Source organism: Polypterus senegalus, chromosome 3 (genome assembly GCF_016835505.1).
Source record: "Polypterus senegalus isolate Bchr_013 chromosome 3, ASM1683550v1, whole genome shotgun sequence".
In the NCBI taxonomy this organism is placed as follows: domain Eukaryota; kingdom Metazoa; phylum Chordata; class Cladistia; order Polypteriformes; family Polypteridae; genus Polypterus; species Polypterus senegalus.
In genome coordinates, this window is record NC_053156.1 from 120,031,596 (window position 1) to 120,044,502 (window position 12,907).

The window sequence follows — 12,907 nt, forward strand, 5'->3', positions numbered from 1 at the left end:
TATACTACCAAAACAAATAAATTCCTTAAGTAAGTTAGAACTGCTGCATAAGAGTTTATATTCTGGCTTCTTCTCAGACATTTTGTTTCAATTAGTGAGAGAGAGATATACTTAGGTGTGATTACACATACTGAGCAATCATAATTGCATCAAGCCATTTGGAGTAAACTGCTGCTCATTTAATCAGAATGGTTTTGTTCCAGGGAAAGAAAATGGTTGGTTTTCTGCTAATCGGAGGGGAGACAACACGAGAAAATACTGCATGCTCATAAAAAGCATAGTAATAAGAATATTTTCCTGTGAAACTAAGATGTCTTATTTTATATTAAGGAGACACCAGTTATTTGCATGAATACTGCAGTTGTAGACATTTGCTTTTTGTATAAAATGCTCTTTGTTCTTCTGTTATTATAGTAGGATCTGGTTTATTTTTCCCATTCTTATTTATGTTACAGAATAAATGCTTTCAAAAGATTTCCTGTGTCTTGTGCTTTGCCGAAACATATTTGCAAGGGTTGGCCCCTTCCAAAACTAGAATAAGCCTGCATAGGCAAAAGTAACCTGTTCCCGAAACTTTAAATTTATAAACCTATTTCCAAAAGTAGTAATTTATATGTCTAAATAGAAATTAAATCATTTGACATTGAGTATGCTATAGTTTAAAACGAAGTAGTGAAACACAAAGAAATACATTAAAAATAAAGGAAAGAGTGAAGATGCTTTCAAGGATGTTCAAGAGAAAGGTGAGAGCACCAGAGAGCAGAGATAGAGATAGAAATAGAGAGAAAGCCTGTCAGTTTGCCTGCCTCAGTAAATGTGCCGTGAGTCATGCTTACACAATATTAAGAGCCTGCCATTCATTCTGCATCCAGGGAAGAATGTTGTTAATCACTTGTACAAAAACACAGTTCTGTCTGTCAACTGAGAGAAGGGAAATGGCATCCAAAAGCTTATGTGATAGTGGGGATAGAGAAGAGTGTTTAAAAAAAGATACTTTAAGAAAAAGAGAGGGATTCACAGATATTAGTCCAACACACCATATTGGGTAGGTCAGAAGAGAATTATATTTGCTGAGATTTACCTTCTCATTCCATTAACAACATGCTTGAGTGATGCAACTAATGCAATGCCACAGAGGCTGAGTGTCTAAAATGTAATGTTAGCATTATTCAGACACTTCAGATTTTTCCCCACTGCATGTGGATATATTTAGTATTTTACATTCCTCACTAGCTCTTGTAATACACTATCATGGACTCAACCACAGCCCAATAATCAGAAACATTGCTGTCACTTACTCAACCACAGATACTTGTAAGCCTTGCAAAATGCCTACAAGCTACTGAGAGCACTATCATTCTTACTAGGTGACGATCAAGCCACATGCAGAAGCAGAACAGTTTTGCTTGATACTGTAAGAAATCATTTTATTGGTCTGCTTAAATAAAGCTAAGATAAGTAGCAAAGCAGTGCTTTGTTGCTACAAATCGATAGCCTCTTTGAATTACAAGCACCTTCAATAATAATAAATGACAAAAGCACATAATGGAGCTCTTTGACTTCTAACAGTAAACCATTGCCTACTTAGCTGTTTTCTTTCTTCTTGCTCTTACATCTGGGTTAATTTACAGTGTCTGACATTGCATTGTTTGAAAACAAACATTGGGATTTTTTTTATGGCTTTAAATTACTCATATACAGATACACACTAAAATACTGTCATAATTTCAAATAGCTTTAAAAGAATGGCTGAAAAAAATCAAAGACTACTTAAACTATTTAAAAAACTGCTGAAAACACATTACTTTAACATGGCCTTCTCATAACTTCACTTTAACTTAACACTGATACTCTGTATGTTCAATTCATCATAATAACTATTTACAGTGGCTCTAAAATCCATACTGACCCCTACTCTCTTTCTGTTTCTTTTTCTGGTTTCTTTGTGGTGGCGGCCTGCGCCACCACCACCTACTCAGAGCATCATGATGCACCAACATTGATGGACTGAAAGCCAGAAGTCTACGTGACCATCATAATCGAGTCCTTCCATGAGAACCCTAAATACAAAGAGGACTGTTTGATTTATGTTAGGTAGTTTGCCCAGAGGGGACTGGGCGGTCTCTTGGTCTGGAACCCCTACATATTTTTTTTTTTCTCCAGCTTTTGGAGTTTTTTTGTTTTTTCTGTCCACCCTGGCCATCGGACCTTACTCTTATTCTATGTTAATTAATGTTGACTTATGTTTATTTTTTATTGTGTCTTCTATTTTTCTATTCATTTTGTAAAGCACTTTGAGCTACATTTTTTGTATGAAAATGTGCTATATAAATAAATGTTGATTGATTGATTGATAAACATTTTTGTCTCTGGATATTCATCTGTTACTTAAATTTCCTTTAGATTGTCCAAACATCCATAATTAATGAAAAAAGAGACTATATTTTTTATATAAGCAATAGGGCTTTATAACTAAACCATTCTTGCTTTATGTTTTTATAAATTGCATTTTTAGAGTCAGATATCTTCATTACACTAGATAAAGAAGAACAGAATTAGTGTAAATATTTAACTCCTAGCTTTTTGTAAAACTGTTCAAAAGTTGCAACCTTACCTAAATGCATGCAGGATTGTGGTAAGCATATAGTCATAATAAGAACTTTAGAAAAAAATACATACTTCAATAAAGGGAAATAATGCATAGCAGCAATTTCAACAATGTAAAAAAGATTACACACTTCTTACATACTGTATTTGGAAGACACCTTCTCCCAAAGCAACTTATAAGGACAGGCTATGTTGCAACTGTTTTTTTTTTCTTTTAAATCAGAGCACAGACTGGTTGAGTGAGTTTCTTAGGACTATGTAGTGAGTCTGGTCTGGGGACTGAGCAGGTGACCTTGTAGAACTGATGCACCATTATGGCACTTACAAAACATATTGTTCACTACCAATAAATGCTTCATGAACTTAGAAATTAACGAATTCCCTATAAACAGCTTTTCACTTACTATGTATCTGTGCCTTGCACACTAACAATGCACCAAGCAGATATTTGTCTCTTTTTTATCCATAATTGCACTAGTCCTCACTTCTCATCTCAAACTGGAGACACTTACACTGGCACTACATGTTCTTCTGGTATTTAACTTCAAATCATATTTAATTTTTGAATGGAGCTTTACAGCCACGAATTCTCTTCTGGATTATTTCTGGGCAACCAGTCCACCGTACAGCAGAATAACACACCATGGGCCAATTTAGATTCCCCTGATCTATAATCTAAAATAATAATAATAATAATATATAGATCTATATTTACATATAGTTTTAAATAAATTGGAAACATCAGGTAGATATTAGGAATTGTATCTAAAAATACAACACTTTAATTAGAAAGCTGCGCAAATTTGAACAAGAGCTGCATGGAATGAGTAGACACAAATAATACCTTACTATCATTATAGTGCAACTTACAAAACTACTGATTTCACAAGAGAAGTGAGGATAGACTGTTATGATTTTCAGGCTGACACAGTGGCATATTGGATATTTCTGCTTTCTCACAGCTACAGAGTCCTGGTTTCACTCTTATCCTTTACATTATAAAGTTTTTAAATTCTCCAATTGTGGTTTCTTTCTAGATCATATAGAGGTGTTGTCATGTGAGATAAGGAATGATCCTTTTCAGAACATGGCTGAAGTATGGCAGTTGGACTTAAAAACCTCCAGTTATATTTATGTACTTCATATATATCTTCTTCCAATGATCAGTATCCGCACACCAACTCAACCACATTAACTCCTCCTACCACTTCAATTGGAATAGCCAGTGACAATCCACCTCTGGTCATCAGTGTGGATTGTCCATAACTGAAGTCCAAGTAAGGAGACAACTAAGGAAGTTACAAACAGAAAAGGCTGTGGGAAAAGATGGAGTCAGTCCTTGAGTTCTTAAGGCCTGTGCTGACCAATTTTGTGGTGTCCTGTGTCACCTGTTCAGTCTGAATCCAAGGTGTCAGAAAGTGCTGCTGCTGTAAAAACATCCTGCATTGTTCCTGTTTCAAAGAAGTCAGACACCTCTTCACCCAATGGCTGCAGGCCAGTGGTACTTATGTCTTACATAAATGAAGATCATTAAGAGATTGGTCTTGGACTAAATGAGTCCTCTTGTGGTAGACTACTTGGACCCACTGTAAGTTGCTTACTGGAAAAAGATTAGAGTGGAGGATGCAAATATCTGTCTATTCCATATCCATGTAGGTTGTTCTTACCTGGACAAAGCTGGCAGCACTGTGAGGATTATGTTCTTTGATTTCTCCAGTGCCTCCAATACCTCTCAGCCATCCCTGTTAAGGGGTAAACTTAACTTCTAGCATGAACCGCCTTTTCAAGGTCATGCCATAGCATCTCAATTGGATTCAGGTCAGGACTTTGACTAGGCCACTCCAAAGTCTTCATTTTGTTTTTCTTCAGCCATTCAGAGGTGGATTTGCTGGTGTGTTTTGGGTCATTGTCCTGTTGCAGCACCCAAGATCGCTTCAGCTTGAGTTGACGAACAGATGGCCGGACATTCTCCTTCAGGATTTTTTGGTAGACAGTAGAATTCATGGTTACATCTATCACAGCAAGCCTTCCAGGTCCTGAAGCAGCAAAACAACCCCAGACCATCACACTACCACCAGCATATTTTACTGTTGATATGATATTCTTTTTCTGAAATGCTGTGTTCCTTTTACGCCAGATGTAACGGGACATTTGCCTTCCAAAAAGTTCAATTTTGTCTCATCAGTCCACAAGGTATTTTCCCAAAAGTATTGGCAATCATTGAGATGTTTCTTTGAGCAAAATTGAGATGAGCCCTAATGTTCTTTTGAGGCAAGTTAACAGTGGTTTTGTGACCTCTCGGATGAGTCGTCTCTGCACTCTTGGGGTAATTTTGGTTGGCGCCACTCCTGGGAAGGTTCACCACTGTTCCATGTTTTTGTCATTTGTGGATAATGGCTCTCACTGTGGTTCGCTGGAGTCCCAAAGCTTTAGAAATGGCTTTATAACCTTTACCAGACTGATAGATCTCAATTACTTCTGTTCTCATTTGTTCCTGAATTTCTTTGGATCTTGGCATGATGTCTAGCTTTTGTGGTGCTTTAGGTAGTGATGGGACGCTCGATACTCAGGTTTCGACACTGTGTCGAGCTTTCGAAGCGCTGGAGATCGAAGCACCGCTTCGAGGCTTGCTTCAAATGCGCCCGTCACGTGATTTTGAGCACGCTAGCGTAATGACGTTTATATCCGCGCAGTCAGCAGTCGATTTGGTCAGTAACAATCATTGAGATGTTTCCATTGAGATGAGCCCTAATGTTCTTTTGCTTAACAGTGGTTTGCCTTGGAAATCTGCCAGCAGGCCGTTTTGCTCTTTCTTATGGTGGAGTCGTGAACACTGACCTTAATTGAGGCAAGTGAGGCCTGCAGTTCTTTAGACATTGTTCTGGGGTCTTTTGTGACCTCTCGGATGAGTCGTCTCTGCACTCTTGGGGTAATTTTGGTTGGCCGGCCACTCCTGGGAAGGTTCACCACTTTTCCATGTTTTGCCATTTGTGGATAATGGCTCTCACTGTGTTAGCTGGAGTCCCAAAGCTTTAGTAATGGCTTTATAACCTTTACCAGACTGATACATCTCAATTACTTCTGTTCTCATTTGTTCCTGAATTTCTTTGGATCTTGGCATGATGTCTAGCTTTTGAGGTGCTTTTGGTCTACTTCTCTGTGTCAGGCAGCTCCTATTTAAGTGATTTCTTGATTGAAACAGGTGTGGCAGTAATCAGGCCTGGGGTGGCTACAGAAATTGAACTCAGGTGTGATACACCACAGTTAGGTTATTTTTTAACAAGGGGGAAATTACTTTTTCACACAGTGCCATGTAGGTTTGGATTTTTTCTCCCTAAATAATAAAAACCATCATTTAAAAACTGCATTTTGTGTTTACTTGTGTTATATTTGACTAATGGTTAAATGTGTTTAATGATCAGAAACATTTTGTGTGACCAACATCAAAAAGAATAAGAAATCAGGAAGGGGGCAAATAGTTTTTCACATCACTGTATATATATACTGAGTATCAGAGGTGGTTAGTAGCGAGTTACATTTACTCTGTTACATTTACTTGAGTAACTTTTTTAAAAAATTGCACTTTTAAGAGTAGTTTTACTGCACCATAATTTTTACTTTTACTTAAGTACGTTTGTGAAGAAGAAATGCTACTCTTACTCCGCTACATTTGGCAATGCTCGAATCGTTACTTTTTTTCCATTAGATAAAGTGTGACAGACAATTTTCAATCTGCTCTATGTAGCAGATGCTGTCAAGTTGTGCACACACCTTCCATTGCGTCTCCAGCTCTGACACAAGGTTTTGGATGTTCCCCAAATCAAGGCGCTGCAGCTTTGAGGACAGATGTTGCATTTTTCGTTTGAAAGCATTAACTGAGCTAATCATATTGATCATGGTTTTCTCTTTTCCTTGCAGCTGTAAATTAAGCTCATTCAACATGTTGGTCAGATCGGAAAAAAAAATGCCAAGTCTAGCGGCCATTGATCGTTATTAAGTTGCTTGTATTCTGCATGTTTAATGAACAGGAGAAACTCCTTTTTCTCCAGCCAGGGGTCTTGAAATCTCAGCAGGAATTTCTCCCTAGCCATCTGCCTCAACAAAGGCATCTATTTTCATCTCTCCATCTTGGAAGGACTTCTTATGCTTAATGATCTTGTGACTCACCCGGAACGATGCTTTGGTGTGTCTGCCTTTGCTTTTGAATTCAACCGAGTGAAAAATGATGGCTGTCTGATTAGCTACGATTTTAGTTTCCTCTCCTTTCTCTTTCTTAGATCACTTTTCAGAAGGAAGTCAGTTTCGTAGTTTTTATGAACAGTTCGAAAGTGCCTTTCCACATTTTCCTTCTTTAGAATAGCAACGATAGATTGACAGATCAGACAAATGCACTTCGATTGTGACATTGTGAGAGAAAAAAATCCTCTTCCAATTCTACATCCAGCCCATAAACAGCATTTTTTTTTAAAATCCCTTCTTTAGTCGATATAAATTGGAAGGCTAATCACTTAGATAGCCGGAGTTTTGCAGTAGCTCGCGTGTTTGATCGCACGTGCGGGATGACTAGTGTGTTAGAAGAAAAGAGATCTCAGACTGGCCTCCCTGTATGTCAATCAAGTTGCAAATGCCATAGGGAGGATATACAGTATGATAGACTAACATTTAAAAAAAAATTTTTTTGAATGCAACGCCATTTACCTACACTCCCATTCCGATCTACCGGTCGATCACGATCGATGCATTGGGCACCCCTGCTGTTGACCATTGTGAATCAAACTGGTGAAGCATACTTCAGAGCAAGGATATAAACCAATTCTAAGGTTTTGAGTGTTCCTAGAAGCAAAATGGTCTCAATAATTTAGAAATGCAAGAAATTTTGAAACCACCAGGTAGAACTCTACCTAAAGTTGGCCAGTCAGCCAAACTGTATAACCAGGCAAAAGGACCTTGGTCAGGGAAGTTACCAAGAACCACTGGTCACTTTAACAGTACTTCATAAGTCCTCTGCAGAAATGGAAAAGATAATCATGTCATCAGGACTCCATCAATCAGGTGGTTATGTTAGAGAGCATGAGGAAAAAGACTCAATAGTCTTATAAGGAAAAAATTGAACTTTTTGGGAAGAACTTGAGACACTATATTTGGTTAAGAGCCAGAATCTGCTCATCACCTGCCTAAGGCCATTACTATAGTGAAGCATGATGGTAGCAGCATCATACTATTAGGTGTTTCTTAGAGGCAGAGCCAGGGAAACTGGTCAGAATTGGGGGAAGGATGAATGCTGCCTAATACAGAGAGGTACTTGAAGGAAATCTGCTCCAGCATTGATACAACCTCAAACTGGAGCATAAGCTGACCTTTCAGCTCAACAATGACCAGAAGCATAAAGCCAACAAAACGCAAGTGGCTTCAGGACAAGTCTCCAAGTATCCCTGAGTGGCTCTGCCAAAATCCAGACCAAAACCCCATAGAATATCTGTGGCGAGACTAGATTTTCTATCTTGTTTTACAGAATGAAATGAAAGTGTACAACACAAATGTTTCAGCAATACAGAAAATACACATTACTTGAACATCTGCACAAACTTGAATCTAGCTATTATTTAAAAATGTGGAAAAGACCACATTTCATTACGAGGTCACCGTGAAGACAAAGTGACTTACCATAGCAGAAAACTCTTTAAATGAGGCCATACTAACAATATGAGGGAACTGTATTGCATATTCCTAATGGACTCTGATCAGGCATAAAACCAATGTAGGATAATCCACTAACTGGAATAACTGCCCAGATAAATCTATTCCTCTATCTATTTTAGAATCCTACTAATTCCAATATTGTTGGGAGCTGCACCCTATCCCAGTAGCTTTAACTAAAACCAGGAATCAAGACAGGATGGGGTCAAACCCAATGCTTTGCAAGGTCATTCATGCTTACACCTACATTCACTCATTCAAAGGTAGTTTAAATTTAGCTGTGAATTAAGGATGAAACCAGAATGCCCAGTCAAACCCAAACAAATGAGTTTAGTGTCTAAATGATAAAAAGGAAAACAACAAGAAGAATCCATTAATCCATTCAGTTATCAAACCTGTTAATTTAAGTTCAGGGCACATTCAAATAAACAACCAGATACTGTCATACTAAGCTAGTAATAAAAAAAAAAACATGTTTTGGGAGATGTGGCAGGAGATGAGGGGGAGCCAGAAGAAAAAAACCCATACAGCCATGGGAACCACTTACAACTCCACACAGACAATGACAGGACAAGGATTCCAATGCAGGTGCCTGGAGCAGAGTTGGAGTTTTATGTTTAAAATAAAATGATGCCTGCTGTAACTTCTCTCTCCAAAGATACATCCATGCCAGATACAAATGACTCTATTAACATTAATTAAGCAGTGACAAATAACACCTTGCTACTTAATGTGATTAAAGATGAGCAGGTCTACAGACAGTGCAAAGTTTCTGACTAATGCAGTCTCATACTTTGGTGCAAGGACAACAGAAGTGGCAGGTTACAAAGCAATGATCAGAGGAGGCCAAATTAGAATGAAGTCAGATGCTGAATAGGATGCGAGTGGTGTGAGTTTGTTCTCTCACTGTTTATCACATTTAAGCTTCATGCCCCCAGAGTAGAAATGTGATCAGATATTTCTTTTCAGCAGAGAAGCCCTAATGCTGGATCTATAGTAATTTGTTTTATTTCCTACAGATCTCTGCATGGCCATAGGCAAACTAACTAGTGTTGACAAATTGTTTGAATGCACTGTTATGAGGAATGAGTATTCTGTGCTGATTTTCCTTTGCATTAAACTTTATCTTAAATGTTGATTGTTTTCCCAAAATAGGAAGAAGGCTTATTTTAAAATCAATATTATCTCTGAAAGCTCTCTTGTAATCTGTAATAACTAAATAACTGACATGCCAGCAGCACAATGCAATGACGACCTAACATTGGCTAGATATTGCACTTTTTTTGGCAAAGTAGTGAACCAATATGCATTGGCTCCTTAGGCTGTCATTGGGCCAATGTCATTTGAAATTTATTTATTTAAACACTTTTCATAAAGGCAACAGCATATGTGTTAAATATGTTATTATTTTATATCATCTCATTATATATTTTATAATATATGTATCAAAATTATATCTTGGGATCTATCCTGCTTAGTCCAATCACAGGGGACTGGAATTCATCTTGGCAGAATTAGACACAAGGCAGAAAACAGCCATGGATAGCACAAGCTCACACATAAGTCAACAATTACTCTTTCCTGGCCAATTTACAGGCATAATTAACCCTATGAACACTTTTTGGGAATTCGGGGGAAATAACTCTCATAGACATATGGGGACAACATGCAAGCTGCACACAGAAAGTTGAATACAAGTTCCTGTAGCTGAAGGGCAGCACGGTTGAACACTGCATCACTGTGAAGGTCATATTTTGTGATGGGATTATTAATCGAATTTCATTATAATGACTATCTTGTGTGCACTGGATTGGCATACATTGTTCTTTCTGATCTTTTGCCTAGTATTGCCAGTGTTGACTCTGGCTACCTGTGACCCTAAATTTATTTTAATGGGCTTAAAAATGCTATGTTATGAACTATATAGAGGGTATTTATAAAATAACATGCTCTAATAATTACTCCTCATAATTACAAATATCTCAGCAATCAGGTGGTCAGATGACTTTCTAGAGACATTATTGTTCTATGTTGCATGTGCACTATTATAAACATCAGCCGAAATTAAATATAGAACATACCTTGACAAATTATTATTTTGTAAACAGTGCTGTTGAAATAATACCTCTTGAACTTAAAAAGGTTATTAACTTTTATGAAATTAAAAAAAGTTACATTTGTTGCATACCACTAATCATAAATTAGGTAACATTTGTCTCCTAGATAAAGTGATACTGTATACCTACTTTGCTCTGATTAGCTATTTACCTGCATTTAAATATTCATTGCTGCAGCATGTTATAAAAAGGATAACAAGGAAAGAACAAAACCTGACATTAAATAATATGAAATTCCTACTTGCTTAAACTTTTATGCTAGTTATCAGTGTGTAGCAAGTGGTTGCTAGGGAAAGAAGAGGTCATTAGAGGGATGCAGGACCAGAGAAACACCAACTAAGGACCATTTTCATTCCTCCATACTTTTAGCAAAAAAAAAAACACTTAACAGTTGGGACAGGTGGTACTTCAATCTAGTAAAGTGGGCAGTTTACCTAGGTGAGAGAAGTCAATAAAATGCATTCTTTACATTTTTATAGTGGCATCCCTGATCCTGGAAACACTGATAAATGATTAGGAAAAAATCCATGGCTAGCTAAATATGTAAAGGTTTTACTGTCAGTAGATAGGTTGGAGGAAAGAATCACCTGGTAGAGTGGGAAGACAGCCTGAATGATGTTATGAGTGCCTGATTTAATTTCTCAGATAAGAAAGTTATTTTATTCTGGTATACAAGGTCTGTCCGGAAAGTATCTAGCCGTGTAATATGAAAAATAGATACATTTACTGAAGAAGATACAAGAAACATTGTATATAGGACAATAACGCCTCAGTCCTCTTGCACCTCACACTGTTCTCCCAGCGTCTCTTCCACTGTCCAAGACACTCTGCAAAATCCTTTGTTGGAATCACCATCAGCTGCTGTTGTATTTTCCTGAATTGTATCGAAAGTCTGAAATCTCTTCCTTTTCAAAGGTGATTTTAGTTTTGGGAAAAGCCAGAAGTGACAGGGCACCAAATCTGGGCTGTAATGGGGCTGAGTCACCTGGGAGATTTGATGCTTGGGATAGACTCACAATGTTAGTCACCGATCTTTGTTGATTGCAGCCTGTACATGTTCAACATTCTAAGGTGTTCTGCTTGTTGCAGGCCTTCCAGAATATGGATCATTTTCAACAGATTCTTGGCCATCTTTGAAGTATGGCGCCGTTGTATCTGGCATGCCATTTTTCGCTCTCTCTGTCTCTGTTGTTTTTAGTGCTTATGTTTTTATTTTTGTCTATTTTAACTACTAGCTGTGAAACGGCGTTGGTCTATGACCGCCAAACACTTCTGAACATTCGAGTGGCTTTTGAAACAGCTAGGACCGACACTTGCGCGTCATCTAGGATTGACGCTTGCGCCTTGTCCCTTTCCGCGGCCCACTCATTCCTGCATTTTCCCTGTTTGCCAGTGTCGGCATCTTACTGACTTACCCTGGAAAAGGAAGCGAAGGAGGAAACGCGGAAAGCGAGGTGGAGTCGCAGCTCGTTTGAGATCTTCTGCTTGCCTGCTGTCTGTCGGGACTGGGATGATCCGCGGGTTACGTCTTCATTGGCGTTCGCTGGATGCATCGTATCGTTGGCTTCGACCAGTTGTCCCCAGCCTTGTTTCTTTGCGCCGTTTTCCTCCGCGTGTTCGTCGTGGTGGAGTAAATGAGTCTAATCTTCGACCGATTCGTAGTTCCACACAACCCCAGGGTGAGTTGCCGTTTCATGTGGCTTTAATCAACGCACGCTCGCTGGTAAATAAGACTTTTATCTTAAATGACTTTTTTACTTTACATGCTCTGGATGCTTTATGTATTACCGAAACTTGGATTAAACCTGGTGATTTAAGTCCCTTCACTGAACTCCTGCCCCCGGGCTGTAGCTTTTTAAATTCACCTCGGTTATCTGGCCGTGGTGGGGGCTTGGCTACAGTGTTCAAAAACTCGTATCTCTGTAGCCGACTGTCAACTGGGCCTCATAATTGTTTTGAAGTTCTGTTGTTTCAACTTTCTGTAGTGAACCCTGTTGTTTTTGCTGTCATCTATCGACCACCCAATGTTAATAAGGATTTTCTTAATGAATTTGCTCAATTTCTGAGTGAAATTGTCGTTAGTTATGACAGGATTTTAATACTGGGAGATTTTAATATCCATGTGTGTTGTGGCTCTAAACCATTTTCAAAGGATTTTCTTAGTATAATTGATTCCTTTGATTTTGTGCAATGGGTGACTGGACCTACTCATGCTCAGGGACATACATTGGATTTGATTCTATCTCGTGGTCTGTCACTGTTTGATATAAAGATCATGGACGCTGGTATATCTGACCATCTGCCTATTCGGTTTTCTATGTTGTTCGACGGAAATAACCCAAGCCAATCATCACTGTTACGCTGGACTCGTATTTTTACGGATCGCTCAAGAGAAGAATTCTCTTCGAAGTATGAACTATTAAGTGCTACTCAGGTTATGGACTCTCTCACTTGTTGCTTGGATGCAAATGAACATCTTAGTAATT

At 38.3% G+C, this 12,907-nt stretch overlaps 1 protein-coding gene and 1 long non-coding RNA gene across 4 annotated transcripts in view; one reads left to right on the top strand and one right to left on the bottom strand.

The window, feature by feature from the left end:
• Positions 1-12,907, bottom strand: part of grik2 (glutamate receptor, ionotropic, kainate 2) — a 786,146-nt gene that overhangs the window by 362,137 nt on the left and 411,102 nt on the right. The window lies entirely within an intron of this gene.
• The window catches only part of LOC120525506, a 33,906-nt gene continuing 32,857 nt past the window's right edge, over positions 11,859-12,907 (top strand). Inside the window, exon 1 of the long non-coding RNA XR_005632965.1 lies at positions 11,859-12,100. This is a non-coding gene — a long non-coding RNA (uncharacterized LOC120525506). The remainder of the gene's footprint in view (positions 12,101-12,907) is intronic.